Source organism: Elephas maximus, chromosome X, assembly GCF_024166365.1.
Source record: "Elephas maximus indicus isolate mEleMax1 chromosome X, mEleMax1 primary haplotype, whole genome shotgun sequence".
NCBI classification, from domain to species: domain Eukaryota; kingdom Metazoa; phylum Chordata; class Mammalia; order Proboscidea; family Elephantidae; genus Elephas; species Elephas maximus.
Genome location: NC_064846.1, coordinates 513,838 through 534,042, shown reverse-complemented (window position 1 = coordinate 534,042; position 20,205 = coordinate 513,838). Strand labels below are relative to the sequence as shown.

At 39.1% G+C, this 20,205-nt stretch overlaps 1 protein-coding gene across 4 annotated transcripts in view; it reads right to left on the bottom strand.

Annotated features, from left to right (window-relative positions):
• The window catches only part of TMLHE (trimethyllysine hydroxylase, epsilon), a 153,783-nt gene that overhangs the window by 20,306 nt on the left and 113,272 nt on the right, over positions 1–20,205 (bottom strand). The gene's annotated exons all lie outside the window — the stretch shown is intronic.

The window sequence follows — 20,205 nt, the reverse complement described above, 5'->3', positions numbered from 1 at the left end:
ATTGGATTATTTGTCTTTTTGTTGTAGAGGTATTGGATTTTCCTGTAGATTTTGGAGATTAGACCTTTGTCAGATTTGTCGTAGCCAATTTTTTTTTCCCAGTCAGTAGGTTCTTTTTTTTTCACCCTTTTGGTGAAGTCTTGAGCACAAGTGTTTAATTTTTAGAAGCTCTCAGTTATCTAGCTTATCTTCTGGTGTTTGTGTATTGTTAGTTATGGTTTATATGTTGTTAGTGCTGCACTAGGGCCTCTAGTATGGACCCTATTTTTTCTTCTATGATCTTTACAATTTTTGGTTTTATATTTAGGTATTTGATCCACTTTGAACTAGTTTTTGTGTACAATGTGAGGTATGGGTCTTGTTTCATTCTTTTTTTGCAGACAGACATCCAGTTTTGCCAGCACCATTTACTGAAAACCAAAACCAAAACCCGTTGCCTTTGAGTCAATTATGACTCATAGCGACCCTACAGGACAGAGTAGAACTGCCCCATAGAGTTTCTAAGGAGCACCCGGTGGGTTTGAACGGCTGACCCTTTGGTTAGGAGCCATAGCTCTTAACCACTATGCCACCAGGGTTCCCATTTATTAAAAGGGCTCTCTTTTCCCTATTTGATGGACTTTGGGCCTTTGTCGAAAATCAGGTGACCGAAGGTGAATGAATTTACATCTGGGTTCTCAATTCTGTTCCATTGGTCAATATGTCTATCTTTGTACCAGGATCAGGCTGTTTTCACTACCTTAGCTGTATAGTAGGTTCTAAGGTAGGTCAAATTAAGCCACAGGCTCCACTCCTGGTGGTGCTCGTCCATCAATTCTTTTAAGTTTCAGCTTTGCAACCATACTGTCTGTCAGTTTGTCATACTGTGGGGGCTTATGTGTTGCTGTGATGCTGGAAGCTATGCCACAGGTATTCAGATACCAGCAGGGTCACCCATGGTGGACAGGTTTCAGCCGAGCTTCCAGACTAAGACAGACTAGGAAGAAGGATCTGGTAGCCGAATTCTAAAAAGAATTAGCCAGTGAAAACTTTATGAATAGCAGCGGAACATTGTCTGATATAGTGCCAGAAGATGAGCCACCCAGGTTGGAAGGCACTCAAAAGACGACTGAGGAAGAGCTACCTCCTCAAAGTAGAATTGGCCTTAATGACATGGATGCAGTCAACCTTTTGGGACCTTCATTTGCTGATGTGGCACAACTAAAAATGAGAAGAAACAGCTGCAAGCTTCCATTAATAATCGGAATGTGGAATGTATGAAGTATGAATCTAGGAAAATGGGAAATCGTCAAAAATAAAATGGAACACATAAACATCGATACCCTAGGCATTAGCTAGCTGAAATGGACTGGTATTGGCCATTCTGAATCAGACAATCATATGGTCTACTCTGCCAGGAATGACAACCTGAAGAGGAATGGTGTTGGATTAATTGTCAAAAAGAACATTTCTAGATCTATCCTGAAGTACAATGCTGTCAGTGATAGGATAATATCTATATGCCTACAAGGAAGACCAGTTAATACAACTGTTATTCACATTTATTGAAAAACAAAAATAAAAACCAAACCCATTGTCATCGAGTCGATTCCGACTCATAGCAACCCTATAGGAGAGAGAAGTACTGCCCCATAGAGTTTCCAAGGAGCACCTGGTGGGTTTGAACTGCCAAAGTACAACCTTGAGTATATCCCACCTGAATTTAGAGACATCTCAAGAATAGATTTGACACAATAAACACTAGGGACCAAAGACCAGACAAGTTGTGGAATGACACCAACATCATCCATGAAGAAATCAAGAGGTCATTAAAAATACAGGAAAGAAAAGACCAAAATGGATGTCAGAAGAGACTCTGAAACTTGCTCTTGAACACAGAGTAGCTAAAGCAAAAGAAAGAAATGATGAAGTAAAAAAACTGAACGTAAGATTTCAAAGGGTGGCTCGAGAAGACAAAGTATTATAATAACATGTGCGAAGAGGTGGAGATAGAAAGCCAAAAGGGAAGAACACGCTCGGCGTTTCTCAAGCTGAAAGAACTGAAGAAAAAATCCAAGCCTCAAGTTGCAATGGTGCAGGATTTCGTGGGGAAAATATTAAATGGCTCAGGAAGCATCAAAAGAAGACGGAAAGAATACACAGAGTCATTATACCAAAAAGAATTGGTTGATGTTCAAACATTTCAAGAGGTAGCATATGATCAAGAACTGATGGTAATGAAGAAGTCCAAGCTGCACTGAAGGCATTGGCAAAGAACAAGGCTCCAGTAATTGATGGAATATCCATTGAGATGTTTCAACAAACAGATGCAGTGCTGGAAGTGCTCACTTGTCTATGCCAAGAAATTTGGAAGACAGCTTCCTGGCCGACTGACTGGAAGAGATCCATATTTATGCTTATTCCAAGAAAGGTGATCCAACAGAAAGTGGAAATTATTGAATAATATAATTAATATCACATGCAAGTAAAATTTTGCTGAAGATCATTCAAAAGCAGCTGCAGCAGTATATCGACAGGGTATTGTTAGAAATTCAGGCCGGATTCAGAAGAGGACATCGAACCAGGGATATCATTGCTGATGTCAGATGGATGCCGGCTGGAAGCAGAGAATACCAGAAAGATGTTTACCTATGTTTTATTGACTATGCAAAGGCATTCGACTGTGTGAATCATAACCAATTATGGATAACATTGGGAAGAATGCGAATTCCACAACACTTAATTCTGCTCTTGAGGAACCTGTAGATCAAGAGGCAGTCGTTTGGACAGAACAAGGGGATACTGATTGGTTTAAAGTCAGGAAAGGTGCGTGTTAGGGTTGTATTCTTTCACCATGCCTATTCCATCTGTATGCTGAGAAAATAATCCAAGAAGCTGGACTATATGAAGAATAACAGGGCATCAAGATTGGAGGAAGACTCATTAACCACCTGCAATATGCAGATGACACAACTTTGCTTGCTGAAAGTGAAGAGGACTTGAAGCACTTACTGACGAAAATCAAAGACCACAGCCTTCAGTATGGATTGCACCTCAACAAAAAGAAAACAAAAATCCTCACAGTTGGACCAATAAACAACATTATGACAAATGGGGAAAAGACTGAAGTTGTCAAGGATTTCATTTTACTTGGATCCACAATCAACACCCATGGAAGCAGCAGTCAAGAAATTAAGACACATTGCATTGAGCAAATCTGCTGCAAGAGACGTCTTTAAAGTGTTGAAAAGCAAAGATGTCACCTTGAAGATTAAGGTGCGCCTGACCCAAGCCATGGTATTTTCAATCATATCATATGCATGTGACAGCTGGACAATGAATAAGGAAGACAGAAGAATTGATGCCTTTGAATTGTGGTGTTGGCGAAGAATACTGAAGATACCATGGACTGATAAACGAACGAACAAACCTGTTTTGGAAGAAGTACAACCAGAATGCTCCTTAGAAGCAAGGATGGTGAGACTATGTCTTACATACTTTGGACATGTTGTCAGGAGTGATCAGTCCCTGGAGAAGGACATCACGCTTGGCAGAGTACAGGGTCAGTGGAAAAGGGGAAGACCCTCAACGAGATGGATTGACAGAGTGGCTGCAACAATGGGCTCAAGCATAACAATGATTGTGGGCATGGCGGAGGACCAGTGTTTCGTTCTGTTGTACAAAGGGTCCCTATGAGTTGGAACCATCTCAATGGCACCTAATAACGACAAGACCAATGGCAGGTATTGAGAGTCCTACTTTATTCTTCAGTAATGCTTTACTGATCCAGGGCCTCTTTCCTTTTCATATACAGTTAATGCTTAGTTTTTTTCCAGCTCTTTAATAAATACTGTTGGTATTTGGATCAGGGTTGCATTGTATTTGTAGATTGTGTCGGGTTAAATTGACATTTTCACAATTTTAAGTCTACCTATCCATGAGCATGGTATGTTTTTCCATTTTTGTAGGTCTCTTTTGGTTTCTTACAGTTAGTGTTTTGTAGTTCTCTTTGTATAGGTATTGTACATCCCTGCTTAGATTTATTCCTAAGTATTTTATTTTTTTAGCAGCTATTATAAATGGTGTTGTTTTCCTGATTTCATTTCATAGTTCTCTTTATTGCTGTATAGGAATCTAACTGATTTTGTTTGCTTATCTTGTATTTTGCTACTCTGCCAAATCTTTCTAGTATTTCCAGTAGTTTTCTCGTGGAGTCTTTTGGGTTTTCTCTGTGTAATATCATATCATCTGCAAATAGGGAGAGTTTTACTTCTTCCTTACCAATTCAGATGCCCTTTATTTCTTTTTTTTTGCCTTATTGCTCTAGCTAGGACTTTCAGCACAATGTTAAATAGGAGTGGTAACAAAGGGCATCTTGTCTTGTTCCTGTTCTCAAGGAATATTTTTAGCCTCTCTCCATTAAGAATGATGTTGGCTGTTGGTTTTGTATAAAGATGCCCTTTATTATGTTAAGGAATTACCCTTCTAAACCTATTTTATTGAGAATTTTTTTTAAATCAGGAATGTGTGTTGGACTTTGTCAAATGCCTTTTCTGTGTCAACTGAGATGATCATGTGATTCTTGTATGTGGTGGATTACATTGATTGATTTTCTAATGTAGAACCATCCTTGCATACCTGGTATGAATCCCACTTGGTCATGGTGTATTATTTTTTCAATATGATGCTGAATTCTATTGGCTAGAATTTTCTGAGAATTTTTGCATCTATATTCATGAGAGATATTGTTGTGTAATTTTCTGTTTTTGTGGGTCTTTGCCTGGTTTTAGTGTCAGGGTTATGCTGGCTTCATAGAAAGATTTTGGAAGTATCCCTTTCATTTCTATGTTCTGAAATAGTTTGGGTAGTACTGGTGTAGCTATTCTCAGATGTTTAGTAGAATTCTCCAGTAAAGCCATCTGGGTCAGTGCTGGGTTTTTTTTTTTAGTTGCCTTTTAAAATCTCTTTTCTTGTTATGGGTCTGTTCAGATTTTCAACTTCAGTTTGTGTTAGTTTGGGTAGGGCGTGTGTTTCTAGAAATTTGTCCATTTCCTCCAGGTTTTCAAATTTGTTGGAGTATATTTTTTCAGAGCACTCTGTTATGATCCTTCTTATTTCAGTTGAGTCTGTTGTAATGTCCCCCATTTCATTTCTTATTTGGGTTATTGGCTTCCTCTCCTGTTTTTCTTTTGTCAGTTTGGCCTATGTAGATTTTGTTGACCCTTTCAAAGAACCAACTTTTGGTTTTGTTGATTCTTTCTATTGTTTTTCTATTCTCTATTTCATTTGTTTCTGCTCTGATCTTTATTATTTCTTTTGTTGTTATCTTTATGTTTGTTCAAGTTGTGTAGCTAATGTTTTGATTTTGTCCCTTTCTTCTTTTTTGATGTGTGCATCTATTGATATGAATTAACCCTGAGCACCGTCTTTGCTATGTCCCAAAAGTTTTGGTAAGATGAGTTTTCATTCTCCTTTGATTCTAGGAAATGTTTGATTTTTTCTATTACCCAGTGGTTTTTATGCAGGGTGCTATTCAGTTTCCACATACTCGATTTCTTTTTTCCTTGCTCTTCCTGTTATTAATTTCTACTTTGATGGTGTTTTGGTCAGAGAAGATACTTTGTACTATCTCAATGTTTTGGATTTTGTTGAGGGTTGCTTTGTGGCCTAAGATATGGTGTATTCTGGATAATGTTCCACACGTGTTGGAAAAGAATGTGTACTTTGGTGCTGTAGGGTGGAGTGTTCTATATATGTCTATGAGGTCAAGTTGGTTGATTTTGGCCTTTAGATCTCCTGTATCTTTGTTGAGTTTCTTTCCAGATGTTCTGTCCTTTTCTGAGAGTGGTGTGTTGAAGTCTCCTACTATTATTGTGGAACTGTAAATTTCTCTTTTCAGTGCTGTCAGAGTTTTTATGCATTTTGGAGCCGCGTCATTGGGTGCATAGATATTTATTACAGTTTTTTGTTCACGGTGGATTGTCACTTCAATCAATACATAATGCCCTTCTTTATCTTTTATGGTGGATTTTGTTTTAACGTCCATTTTATCTGAGATTAGTATTGCCACTCTTGCTCTTTTTTGGTTCCTGTTTGCTTGATATCTATTTTTCCATCCTTTCAGTTTTAATATATTTATGTCTTTGTTTCTAAGGTGTGTCTCATGCAGACAGCATATTGGTAGGTCCTGGTTTTTTTTTATCCATTCTATCACTCTCTGTCTCTTTATGGGTGCATTTAGGCCATTTACATTCAGTGTGATTTTTGATAGTGTGTTTATTGCTGTCATTTTGTAGTGCTGCTGTTTTCTTTGTTCCTCTTACTCTTCTGTGCTAAATTCGTTTTGTTTGTGGTTTTTGTTTCTTTTTTTTTTTTTTGGTAAATTTTGTGTTTACTGAGACATTATGTTTTTCTTCTTTATTTTGATGAGCAGGTTTGTTAACTTTCTTTGTGGTTACCTTGAAATTTACCCTTATCTTTGTAAGTTTAAACCAGTCTTTTATTACTTGATAATGCCTTGCCTTCCTTTCCATTTGAAAGTTCTATAGGTTGTTGTCATTTACAGATTGACCTCTCTGGCTCCCTGTTGTAAATTTTTGAGTTTTGTTTTATGTTTGACTGTTCATTTCCTAGGTTGGTATCTGGCTGATGCTGTCTTATGTGCTAGATTCAGGTCGTTGTCTGATGTTGTTGGTTCTCTAACTGAAGGACTCTCTTTAATAATTCTTGTAAGTTTGGTTTGGTTTTTACATATTCCCTTACTTCTGTTTATCTGGAAATTTTCCTAATTTCACCATCATATCTGAGCGAGAATTTTGCAGGGCATGTTATTCTTGGTTCACAGTTTTTTTCTTTCAAGATTTTATATAAGTCATCCCACTGCTTTCTAGCCTGCATGGTTTCTGCTGAGTAACCAGAGCTTAGTCTTATTGTTTCCCCTTTGTATGTGACTTTGTTTTTCTCAAGCTGCTCTCAGGATTCTTTCTTTGTCTTTGGTTTTAGTGAGTGTGATTACGATATGTCTTGGTGTTTTTCTTTTGGGGTCTATTCTATATGCAGTTTGTTGAGCTTCTTGGATGGTCGGTTTTTCATCTTTCATGATATTAGGAAAGTTTTCTGTCAGCAAATCTTCAATGATCCTCTTCGTGTTTTCCGTTTTCTCCTCATTCTGGAACTCCAATCACACACAATTTTTGCTTTTGATTGTATCCTGCATCGTTCTCGGGGTTTCTTCATTCTTTTCTCTGATTTTTACTCAACAAATGTGGTATCCAAGGATTTGTCTTCAATTTTGCTCAGCCTGTCTTCCATTGTTTCAAATTTGCTCCTAAAACTTTCTATTGCATTGCTCATTTCTGAAATCTTGTTGTTTATATTTTGGATTAGTAACTGCCATTTTTGTATGATTTATAGTTGTTTTTTATTTTGACATTTTGTTCCCATATTATTTTGCTGATTTCTTCCATTGTTTTACCTGTCTTTTCCATGATTTTGTCTATGTTTTCCTTATTTTTGCTGCATTTTCCTTCATCTTGGAGAACATTGAATATTAGAGTTCTGAATTCCCTGCCAGGTAGTTCCAGTGCCTTTTCTTCTAGCAGAAGGTCATCTGGTATTTTATTTTGGTTGCTTTCTGGAGCCATCCTCTCTCTCTCTTTTTTATATATGTTTTGATATTGTCTGCTGTCTCTGGGACATTCAGGAATTATTTTCTTCATTTATTGATTGTAGATTTGATTGCTTTGTCCTGCTTTTTTGTTTTATTTGGTTGTGTCTGGGCAGGTGGGCTGGGCATATTTTCTTGGTTGCTCGCCTGTGGGCATGATACTTTTCACCACCTTGTCCAGGTGGGCAGGACTGGTCACTCAGCTGTGGCGCAGCAGGGCGGGTCCAGCGGGGTAGGGAGGTGGAGATAGGTAGTTTGTGGCCAAACTGGGGGCAATGGGGTGAGGCTGAGGGGTAGTGTAGGGTGGTGTCTGGTGGACTGCGTTGGTACTGCTCAGGGGTGTGGCACCTGGCATATGGTACAGATAGGCAGGAAGGAAAGGAGAGGATGTGCTGTGCAGAGCTAAGTGGGTGGATGAAAGAAAAGAGAGAGAAACAAAGGCAAAAAAATTTAAAAAGAAAAGGTAAAAATAAAAGAAAAGAAAAAAGTAAATAAAATGGTGGTGCAGTAGGATTCAGCAGGTCAGGGTGGGGCAGACCCTGCAAGGCCTTGTGATGGTGGCTTTCTAGCCTAGTGGTGTGGTTCAGCCTGTTGAGAAGTGGCACGGGTGGCACATGGGGCTAGGTGGGTAGGAAAAAGGAAAGAGGGGAAAGAGACAGAAGAAACCAACAATCAAATACAAAAATAAAGAATTAAAAAAGAACAACAAAAAAACATGGTGGTAGGGGTGCCAGCCTTTGGGGGCGGGGTGGAATTCTGGGGTGGTGGCAAGCTGATGTCTCTCTCGCTATGTGGCATGGCACAACTCATCAGTAAGGACTGGAGGCAGTACAGGGCCTCTGTGGGAAGGAGAAGGAAAAGAAGACCGGGAAAGATAAAGCAAAATAAAAAATATGGCACTGAGGGAGCCAGTCTGTGGGAGTGGCGCAGACCTGGGAAGGCTGTGTGCCAGAGGCTCTCCAGCTGAGCAGTACAGCACAGCCCACTAAGAAGTTGGGGGTGGCTCATGAGGCTGAGTGGATGAGAAGAAAGGAAAGAAAGGAAGGGAGAGAGTGAGAAGAAACAATAACAACAACAACAAAAAGAAAACAAACAACCAAACAATAAATAAGTAAAATAGTGCTGAAGGAGCCAGTCGATGACAGTGGCGCAGACCCAGGGAGGCTAAGGGCAGTGACTCTCCAACCAAGCTGTGTAACACGGCTCCTCCAGAAGGGGCAGGGGTGGTGCACAGGGCTGGGTGGGCAGGAGAAAGGAAAGGAGAGAGAAGAAACAGAAAAAAAGAAGAAAAAATAAAAAAGGGCAAAGAAAGCAAACCAAAAGATCACTGCCTGTCAAGATCACAGCACACAGAGCAAGCTGGGTGGGAGAATGGAAAGGAAGGAAGGGAGAGAGAAAAAAAAAACAGAAAGGAAGGAAGGGAGGGAGAAGCAACAACAAAAAAGCCAAAAAAAAAAAAGTATCAAAAAACAAACAAAAATACAAACCAAAAAAATAAACAAAAAAAGTGGCGCTGAAGGGGCCAGCTGATGGGGGTGGGGTGGACTCTGGTGGCAGTGAGCTAGTGTCTCTCTGGCTGAGCAACCATGGCCAGTTGGCAAGCAGTAGAGGCCACATAGAGGGAAGAGGGATGAGGGGTGGGAAAGCATGTATCCCTGGTTGCTGGGTGCTCTGTCTCCTGCTGGGAGATCAGTGGAGTTGCCTTCACGTACTCCCTGCCTGAGTTCATTGGTGGCTTTAGCCCAAGATGGCGATTTTGGACACGTTAGCTGGCCGTAGCTCTCCTTGTTCTCTGTCAATTTCTATTCCATTTGGTGCTTGATCAAATTCTTTATTCCTTCATTTGGTACTTAGGGTTCCAGGATTGACATTTGTATCTGTTTCACTTAGATTTTTGGGTCTTTGCTGCAGAGGGATGGCATGGTGCTTCTGTCTATAGCGCCATGTTGGCTTTGCCCTTATGCCCCTTTTGGTTTTCTAACTCCAGGTCTTTGCCCATGTCATTATAATACTTTACTGTCTACTTGAGCCAGGCTTTGAAACCTTCTGTTCAGCTCTTTTACTTCATCATTTCTTCCTTTTCACCTCAGCTACACTACATTCAACAGCAAGTTTCAGAGTCTCTTCTGACATCCATTTAGGTCTTTTCTTTCTTTCCTGTCTTTCTAATGACGTCTTGCTTTCTTCATGATGTCATTCCACAGCTCCTCTGGTCTTCGGTCATTAGTGTTCATTAGTGTTCAAAGAATCAAATCTATTCTTGAGACATTCTCTAAATTCAGGTGGGATCTACTCAAGGTCATACTTTGGCTCGCATGGACTTGTTCTAATTTTCGTCAGCTTCAATTTGAACTGGCATATGAGCAACTGATGGTCTGTTCCACAGTCGGCCCCTACCCTTGTTCTGACTGATGATATTGAGCTTACCATTGTCTCTTTCCATAGATGTAGTCAATTTGATTCCTGTGCATTCCATCTGGCAAGGTCTGTATGTACAGTTGCTGTTTATGTTGTTGAAAAAAAGTATTTGCAATGAAGAAGTCGCTGGTCTTGCAAAATTCTATCATGTGATCTCTGGCATTGTTTCTACCACCAAGGCCATATTTTCCAACTACTGAACCTTCTTTGTTTCCAACTTTTGCATTCCAATCACCAGTAATTATCAATGCATCTTGATTGCATGTTTGATCAATTTCAGAACGCATAAGTTAGTAAAAATCTTCAATTTCTTCATCTTTGGTCTTAGTGGATGGTGTGTAAACTTGAAAAATGGTCGTATTAACTTGTCTTCCTTTGTAGGCATATGGATCTTATCCTGTCACTGACAGTGCTGTACTACAGTATAGATCTTGGAGTGTTCTTTTTGATGATGAATGCAACACCATTTTTCTTCAAGTTGTCATTCATGGCGTAGTAGACCATATGATTATCGAATTCAAAATGGCCAATGCCAGTCCATTTCAGCTCACTACTGCTTAGGATACTGATGTTTATGTGTTCCATTTCATTTTTGACGATTTCCAATTTTCCTAGATTCATACTTCGTACATTTCAGGTTCCGATTATTAATGGATGTTTGCAGCTGTTTCTTTTCATTTTGAGCCATGCCACATCAGCAGATGAAGGTCCCAAAAGGTTGACTCCATCCGTGTCATTAAGATCACCTCTGCTTTGAGGAGGCAGCTCTTCCCTGGTCATCTTTTGAGTGCCTTCCAGCCTGAGGGGCTCATCCTCTGGCACAATATCAGACAATATTCTGCTGCTATTCATGAGGTTTTCACTGGCTAATTTTTTTCAGAAGTAGACTGCTAGTTCCTTCTTCCTACTCTGTCTTAGTCAGTTTGTCGTACTGTGGGGGCTTGTGTGTTGCTGTGATGCTGGAAGCTATGCCACTGGTATTCAGATACCAGCAGGGTCACCCATGGAGGACAGGTTTCAGCTGAGCTTCCAGACTAACATAGACTAGAAAGAAGGGCCCGGCGGTCTACTTCTGAAAAGCATTAGCCAGTGAAAACCTTATGAATAGCAGTGGAACACCGTCTGATATAGCGCTGGAAGATAAGCCCCCCAGGTTGGAAGGCACTCAAAAGATGACTGGGGAAGAGCTGCCTCCTCAAAGTAGAGTTGACCTTAATGAGGTGGATGGAGTAAAGCTTTCAGGACCTTCATTTGCTGATGTGGCACAACTCAAAATGCGAAGAAACAGCTACAAACATCCATTAATAATTGGAATCTGGAATGTACCAAGTATGAATCTAGGAAAATTGGAAATCGTCAAAAATGAAATGAAACGCATAAACATCGATATCCTAGGCATTAGTGAGCTGAAATGGACTGGCATTGGCCATTTTGAATTGAACAATCATATAGTCTACTATGCTGGGAATGACAATTCGAAGAGGAATGGCATTGCATTCATCGTCAAAAAGAACATTTCAAGATCTATCCTGAAGTACAACGCTGTCAGTGAAAGGATAATATTCATACGCCTACAAGGAAGACCAGTTAATATGACTATTATTCAAATTTATGCATGAACCACTAGGGCCAAAGATGAAGAAATAGAAGATTTTTATCAGTTGCTGCAGTATGAAATTGATTGAACATGCAATCAAAATGCATTGATAATTACTGGCGATTGGAATGCAAAAGTTGGAAACAAAGAAGAAGGATCAGTAGTTGGAAAATATGGCCTTGGTGATAGAAGCAATGCTGGAGATTGAATGATAGAATTTTGCAACACCAACGACTTCTTCATTGCAAATACCTTCTTTCACCAATATAGAAGGTGACTTATACACATGGACCTCGCCAGATGGAACACACTGAAATCAAATTGACTACATCTGTGGAAAGAGACAATGGAAAAGCTCAATATCATCAGTCAGAACAAGGCCAGGGGCCGACTGTGGGACAGACCATCAACTGCTCGTATGCAAGTTCAAGATGAAACTGAAGAAAATCAGAGCAAGTCCATGAGAGCCAAAATATGACCTTAAGTATATCCCATGTGAATTTAGAGACCATTTCAAGAATAGATTTGACGCATTGAACACTAGTGACTGAAGACCAGACGAGTTGTGGAATGACATCAAGGACATCATCCATGAAGAAAGCAAGAGGCCACTGAAAAGACAGGAAAGAAAGAAAAGACCAAGATGGATGTCAGAGGAGACTCTGAAAGTTGCTCTTGAGCGTCGAGCAGCTAAAGCAAAAGGAAGAATTGATGAAGTAAGAGAACTGAACAGAAGATTTCAAAGGGCCTCTCGAGAAGACAAAGTAAAGTATTATAATGACATATGCAAAGAGCTGGAGATGGAAAACCAAAAGGGAAGAACACGCTCGGTGTTTCTCAAGAAAGAACTGAAGAAAAAATTCAAGGCTCGAGTTGCAATAGTGAAGGATTCCATGGGGAAAATATTAAACAACGCAGGAAGCATCAAAAGAAGATGGAAGGAATACACAGAGTCATTATACCAAAAAGAATGAGTCAATATTCAAACATTTCAAGAGGTGGCATATGATCAGGAACCGATGGTAATGAAGGAAGAAGTCCACGCTGCTCTGAAGGCACTGGCAAAAAACAAGGCTCCAGGAATTGATGGAATATCCACTGAGATGTTTCAACAAACAGAGGCAGCACCATAGGTGCCCACTTGTCTATGCCAAGAAATATGGAAGACAACTTCCTGGCCAACTGACTGGAAGAGATACACATTTATGCCTATTACCAAGAAAGGTGATCCAACCGAATGTTGAAATTATAGAACGATATCATTAATATCACACGCAAGCAAAATTTTGCTGAAGATCATTCAAAAAGAGCTGCAGCAGTATATTGACAGGGAACTGCCAGAAATTCAGGCTAGTTTCAGAAGAGGACGTGGAACCAGGGATATCATTGCTGATGTCAGATGGATCCTGGTTGAAAGCAGAGAATATCAGAAGGATGTTTACCTGTTTTTTATTGACTAAGCAAAGGCATTCGACTGTGTGGATCATAACAAACTACGGATAACACTGCGAAGAATGGGAATTCCAGAACACTTAAATGTGCTCATGAGGAACCTTTATATAGATCAAGAGGCAGTTGTTTGGACAGAACAAGGGGATACTGATTGGTTTAAAGTTAGGAAAGGTGTGCGCCAGGGTTGTATTCTTTCGCCATACCTATTTAATCCGTATGCTGAACAAATAATCCGAGACGCTGGACTATATGTAGAAGAACGGGGCATCAGGATTGGAGGAAGACTCATTAAGAACCTGTTATGCAGATGACACAACCTTGCTTGCTGAAAGTGAAGAGGACTTGAAGGACTTACTAATGAAGATCAAAGACCACAGCCTTCAGTATGGATTACACCTCAACATAAAGAAAACAAAAATCCTCACAACTGGACCAGTGAGCAGCATCGTGATAAATGGAGAAAAGATTGAAGTTGTCAAGGATTTCATTTTACTTGGATCCACCATCAACAGCCATGGAAGCAGCAGTCAAGAAACCAAAAGATGCATTGCATTGGGTAAATCTGCTGCAAAGGACCTCTTCAAAGTGTTGAAGAGCAAAGATGTCACCCTGAAGACTGAGGTGCGCCTGACCCAAGTCATGGTATTTTCAATCACATCGTATGGACGTGAAAGCTGGATAATGAATAAGGAAGACTGAAGAAGAGTTGATGCCTTTGAATTGTGGTGTTGGTGTAGAATATTGAATATAGCATGGACTGCCAAAAGAAGGAACAAATCTGTCTTGGAAAAGTGCGGCCAGAATGCTCTTTAGAGGCAAGGATGGTGAGACTGTGTCTTACATACTTTGGATGTGTTGTCAGGAAGGATCAGTCCCTGGAGGAGGACATCATGCTTGGCAGAGTACAGGGTCAGCAGAAAAGAGGAAGACCTTCAATGAGGTGGATTGACACAGTGGCTGTAACAATGAGTTCAAGCATAACAATGATTTTAAGCATGGCGCAGGACTGGGCAGTTTTTCGTTCTGTTGTGCATAGGGTCACTATGAGTGGGAACTGACTCGACGGCACCTAACAACAACAACAAAGACCGCTAGTTCCTTCTTCCTACTGTGTCTTATTCTGGAAGCTCAGCTGAAACCTGTCTACTATGTCAGTTTTCATACGGTGGGGGTTTGTGTGTTGCTGTGGTGCTGGAAGCTATGCCGTTTTACAGGAGGAAGGATAAGAAATTTGAAGCAGCTGTATTAATATCAAATAAAATAGGCTTCAAAGTAAACTTAAAGAGGGATATTTCATGGTGACAAAATGTCATTTCATCAGGAGGACACAATGATCATCAAGATGTATGCACTTAATAACAGATCTTGGAAATACACGAACCAAGAACTGATAGAATTAAAAGAAGAAAAAGATAAAGGCACAATAATTAGTTGCATATCTTATCACTGTTTTTTTATCGGTTGACAAAACAACTAGACAAATCAGAAAGGACACAGAATACCAACTCATACTATCGAATGCCTTTGACCTAAGTGATGTTTAGAAAACAGTACACCGAGCAAATGCAAAACACATGTATATCTCTTCATGTGTTCATGGTCTGTTCACCAAGACAGACCATCTTCTGGGCCAAACCCCAGGGTACAATAAATGGAAAAAAATTAAAATATTACAGAATATGTTTTCTGACAACAATGGAATTGAATTATAAATCAATAAGATACCTAGAAAAATCTCAAATATTTGGATATTGAAGAACAGGGATGGATTACCCAATAAGCAAGGTAAGCACGTGCTCAGGGTATGAACAAAACAGGGGCACCAACTGCCCAAAGCAAATACCCATAGATGTCAAGCAGATAGGACACCAGGAAAAGTGAGCACCTCAGTGGGAGGGAACTGGCAGGGCACCGAATGAAACTGATCCCAGCTCCAGTGCTTGAGAAGGTGTCGGCCAGAAATACAGTTCACACAGGGTCATGAGGGTGTTCACACTCAAGGTTGTTTAAGCTATGAGGCCCCTACCACTTCAACACCTTCATCAACATATGTCTTCTACGGTCCCCTCCAGTGAAACTGAAGCTCCTTATCTCGGTGGGTCTCTTGGAAGTATACTATTTCTTTCTAATAAACAAGAGGTGGGGTGAACTGTTGAGTCTAACTCTTGGTACATTCACCCATTCAAAATTTTATAATCCAGTTCATCCCACTCTGCTAAAATGGCATATGCCACTTTTCTGTTTAATTGCTAATATTTAAAAAGAAGTTACATCATGGATAGCTAAAACACATATGCACACGTGTGCACGCACGCACATATGTATGTATATACATAACTCACATATCCTGTTTGAATGCGTGAACAAGCGGAGGAGGGGACACTACAGATTATCAGTGCTTAGGGCCCCATATATCTTAATTCAGCCCTGTTAAAGAACATACTTCTCATTAATACATGGTTAACAAGAAAATGTAAGAGAAAGAAAATATTTTGTACTTAATGATCATGAAAATAAAACATAAATTAGTGTGTGGTAAAGCTTAAAAAAGGTGTAAAGGTAAAAATACAGCTTTAAATGCTTATATTAGAAAAGACTAAATGTGTAAAACCAACAACCTAAGGTTCTACCTGAGGAAAAAAAAAAAAAACAAGCTCTTTGCCGTCAAGTTGATTTTGACTTGCTATGATCCTATGGAACAGAGCAGAACTGCCCCCCATAGCATTTCCAAGGCTGTGATCTTTACAGAAGCAGACTACCACATTTTTCTTCCAGGAAGTGGCTGGTGAGTTTGAACTACCAGCCTTTCGGTTAGCTGCTGACTGCTTAACCACTGTGCAACCAGAGTTCCTTGGTTCTACTCTAATAACAAAAACCCATTGCTTTCGAGTTGATTTCGACTCACAGAGACCCTATAAGACAGAGTAGAACCGCGCTATAGGGTTTCCAAGGACCATGTGGCAGATTTGCACTGCTGACCTTTTGGTTTGCAGCCATAGCTCTTAACCACTGCACCAGCAGGGCTCCATAGGGAGGTAGAAAAACAAGAATAAGTTAAACCTAAAGTATATAGAAAGAAAGTGATAATAAAAATAAGAGCAGAAATCAAATCAATGAAATAGAAACAAGCACAAAATGGAGAAAATTAACAAAAAGGTGATTTTCAAAGAAAATGACCAACAAAATTGGTAAACCCCCAGCTAGACTGAACAAGAAAAAAAGAGCAAAAATACTATTATCAATAATCTGATATCAATATAGTATCTATAGATACTAAGATAATATTATGAATGATTTTATGACCACAAATTTGACAACTTAGATAAAATGGACATATTTCTTCAAAGAAACCACTAACTAAAGATGAAACATAAAATCTTACTAGCTCTAGATCTATGTAAAAATTTGAATTGATTATCTAAAACCTTCCCACAAAGTAAAATGCATCCCAAGAGAATTTCCCTGGTGAATTCTAGCAGACATCTAAGGAAGAAATAACACAAATACTACCCAAAGTCTTTGGTAAACCAGAATTTTATGAAGCCAGCATAAACGTAATATCAAAAATGACAAACTCCTTATAAGAAAAAGTTACAAACCAGTATCTCTCACGAACCTAGATGCAATAAATTTTCAACACAATACTATTAAAACAAAACCAGTTATGTATATATATGTATGTTATCAATTTACTGACTCTAAACTCCAAATGCACTTCTCCATCAATGCTCTGTGATAAACACTGGAATTCCTTTAAGCATTCCTCCTTTATAGTGAGAATTATGTTCATCTTTCTTAGTAGACGGAGCTGGAAGGACATTGCAGAAAGAAGAGGTTTCCTACAATTTTTCATCATGTGCCAGGGGTTGATGGTGTGGGTGTGAGGATACCTAGCAGAGCCTGCCCCAGCCACTGGACCCAGGATACAGTCCCTCTGCAGCCTTGTAGCCTCAGCCTGGTTATAACCCTTGCACAGCCCTCTTGACACGGTAAACCAGATTTCCCACACACCCTGTATGCAGCCTCCTACAGTCCTAAGGGTCATGCACGGAACCCCTCTCACCTCCAACCTATGCAACCTGTGTGCTCTGAAGGCCTCCTCTACGCACTAGCACTTGGACTCCTGCGTGCTTATGCCACTAGCTGTTGATTGCCTGCTCCCACATCTACACTTGGCAAGGTTTTCTACTGTTTGTCCAGCAACTCCAGACCAGCTCTTGCCTGGCCAAACCAGAGAACTTCTCTGCTGTCTAGTAGGTGAATCACTCTTCGAGGTCTAAACCCCTTCCTGGTTTGTTCTTCTTTCGGTACTCTCCCTCATCCCAGAAAGGTTGATTGTCTGAACCCACTCAGAGGTGCCTTGAAAGACTGCCTAGCAATATGCTTCTGAAAGGTCACAGCCTTGAAAACCCTATGGAGCAGTTCTACTCTGTACAAATGGGGTCATCATGAGTTGGAATCAACTCGATGGCAACTAACAATAACATACACACACATATATACATACACGCACACACGCACATGTGTACATAAGTAAATGTGTGTGTGTGTGTGTGTGTATGTGTGTGTAGTAATACATCATGACCAAGTAGGGTTTATCCTAGGAGTGCAAGGTTGGTTTAACAATTGAAATCAATCAATGTAATTCATCATATAAACAGAATAACAAAATTCACATGATTACTTACATAGATAAATGCATATAAAGCATTTATTAAAATTAAATATGTATTCATATTTAAAAAAAAAACCTCAGCAATCTAAGAATAGAAAAGAAATTCTTTAATCTGATAAAGGGCATTACCAAAAAAACCTACAGCTACCATCATATTTAATAGTGAATATTGAACACTTTCATCCCAAGACTGGGGACAAGGCAAAGGTGTTTTCTCTCATCAGTCCTACTCAATATAGTGCTGGAGGTGCTAGTCAGTGCAATAAGGCAAGAAAAACAAGTAAAAGGCATACAGATCAGAAAGGAAAAAATAAAGCTGTCCCTACTCACAGACAACATGATTGTCTACATAGAAAATGACAAGAAATTTAAAACAATCAAACAACCACAACAAAAACTCCTAGAGATAAATGACTTTAGCAAGTTTGCAGGATACAATGTTACTTTAAAAAATCAATTGTGTTTTTACATACTAGCAGCAAACAACTGGAAAATAACATTAAAATTTATTTTAAAATACCATCAAAAACACACAAAAAAACTTAGGAATATAAGTTTAAAACATGTATGAGATCTGTATCCTCAATACTACAAAACACTATTGAGAGAAATTAAACAGGACATAAATAATTGGAGAGATAGATCATGTTCATGGGCTGGAAGACTCAAAACTGTTATTTTGTCAATTCTCATCAAAATGATCTTAGATACAAAAGCAATCCCAATCATTAATCCAAAACAAGCTTTTTCATAAAAAATGACAATCTGATTGCAAAATTTATATCAAAATGTAAAGGATATAGAACAGAGGCTGACAAACTGTGGCCCAAAAGCCAAATCTAGCCTGCTACCTGTTTTTGTAAATAAAGTTTTATTAGAACGCAGTCACACCCATTAATGTATGTATTGTCTGTGGCTACTTTTGTGCTACAGTGGAAGAGTTGAGTATTTTCAAGAGAGGGTGCATGGCCTTCGAAACCCAAAATATTTACTATCTGGCCCTTTACAGAAAAGTTTGCAGACCTCGGATCTAGAATATCCAAAGCAATCTTGAAAAAGAAGAACGAAGTTGAAAAACTTACACTGATTTCAAGAATTACTGTAAACCCATAATGACCAAGACAGTGTCGATTAATCATAAGGATGCACAAATAGATAAATGGAATAATCTATACAGAGAGCCCAGAACTAAACCCACATTTATATGGTCATTTGAATTGTGACAGAAATAAAAAGGTGATCCGATGGGGGGAAAGTAGGTCTTTTAAACAAACGGCACTATACTACCTGGGTATTCATATGCATAAAAATGAACTTCAACCCCTGCCTCACAACATACTAGAAAGTAATTTGAGATGGATCATAGACCTAAATGTACAAGCTAAAACTATAACATCTTTAGAAGAAAACAGGAGAATATCATCATGTCTTAGGGGTAGTCAAAGGTTTTTTAAACAGGTCACAGAAACGATGAACATTAAAGAAAAAAACCCATAAATTACATTTCATCAAAACTAAAAATTTCTGCTCATCAAAAGACACCATTGAAAAAGTAAATAGGCAAGCCACAGACTGAAAGATAATATTCACAAAATATACATCAGGCAAGAATTGTTAACCAAGACATATAAAGGACTTCAACTCAGTAAGAAAAAGACACCCAATTAAAAAATGGGCAAAATATTTAACCAGACACTTCAGAAAAGAAGATATATGAATGGTCGATAGATAATAAAGCCAAGTATAGTAATTTCTTAATGGTAGAATCTTGGTGGTAGGTCTATGAGTTTTCCCTGTAAAATGCCTTAAACTTTTCTAGATATTTAAAAATGTTTATAGTAAAATGTTAGAAAAAATATTTAGCACTCACTCTTTGTTCTAGGCAATGGGGATACAGAGATGACTGAAGAGGGTTTCCCAGAGGAATGTATCTGGGGGAAGTGAATTATTTATGTAGTTCCTACTATAAGCCAGCAGCAAAGGCAGGGGCAGCAATTAATTTTTATCTTTACAACTGGGTATAAAGTAGCCTATTATTATCTTAACTGGAAACTCAGGGCCTGCAGACTAAGTGACTTGTGCCAGGCCGTGGCAGCCAGGATTTCACAATGAACACTGAACTTCCTGATTACAAAGACTATGCTCTTTGCAGTACGACAAACTAATTTTCCAGCCACCTCTATCCTGCCCCTGCACCTCATATTTCCCTCCCTGACTTATTTTTTCTCAAGTACTCATCATCATTAGTTATTTTTTTTTATAACTATCTTTGAGTACCCTACCTATTTGGTCACTGAGGGCAATTTAATAAATGTTTTTATTTTAATCATGGTTTCACTTTTAAATACTGCCACAAATATGTGGCCCCCAAATATAGTATTCCTTGGCTGTTGGACTATTTATTATTCCATGTTGTTG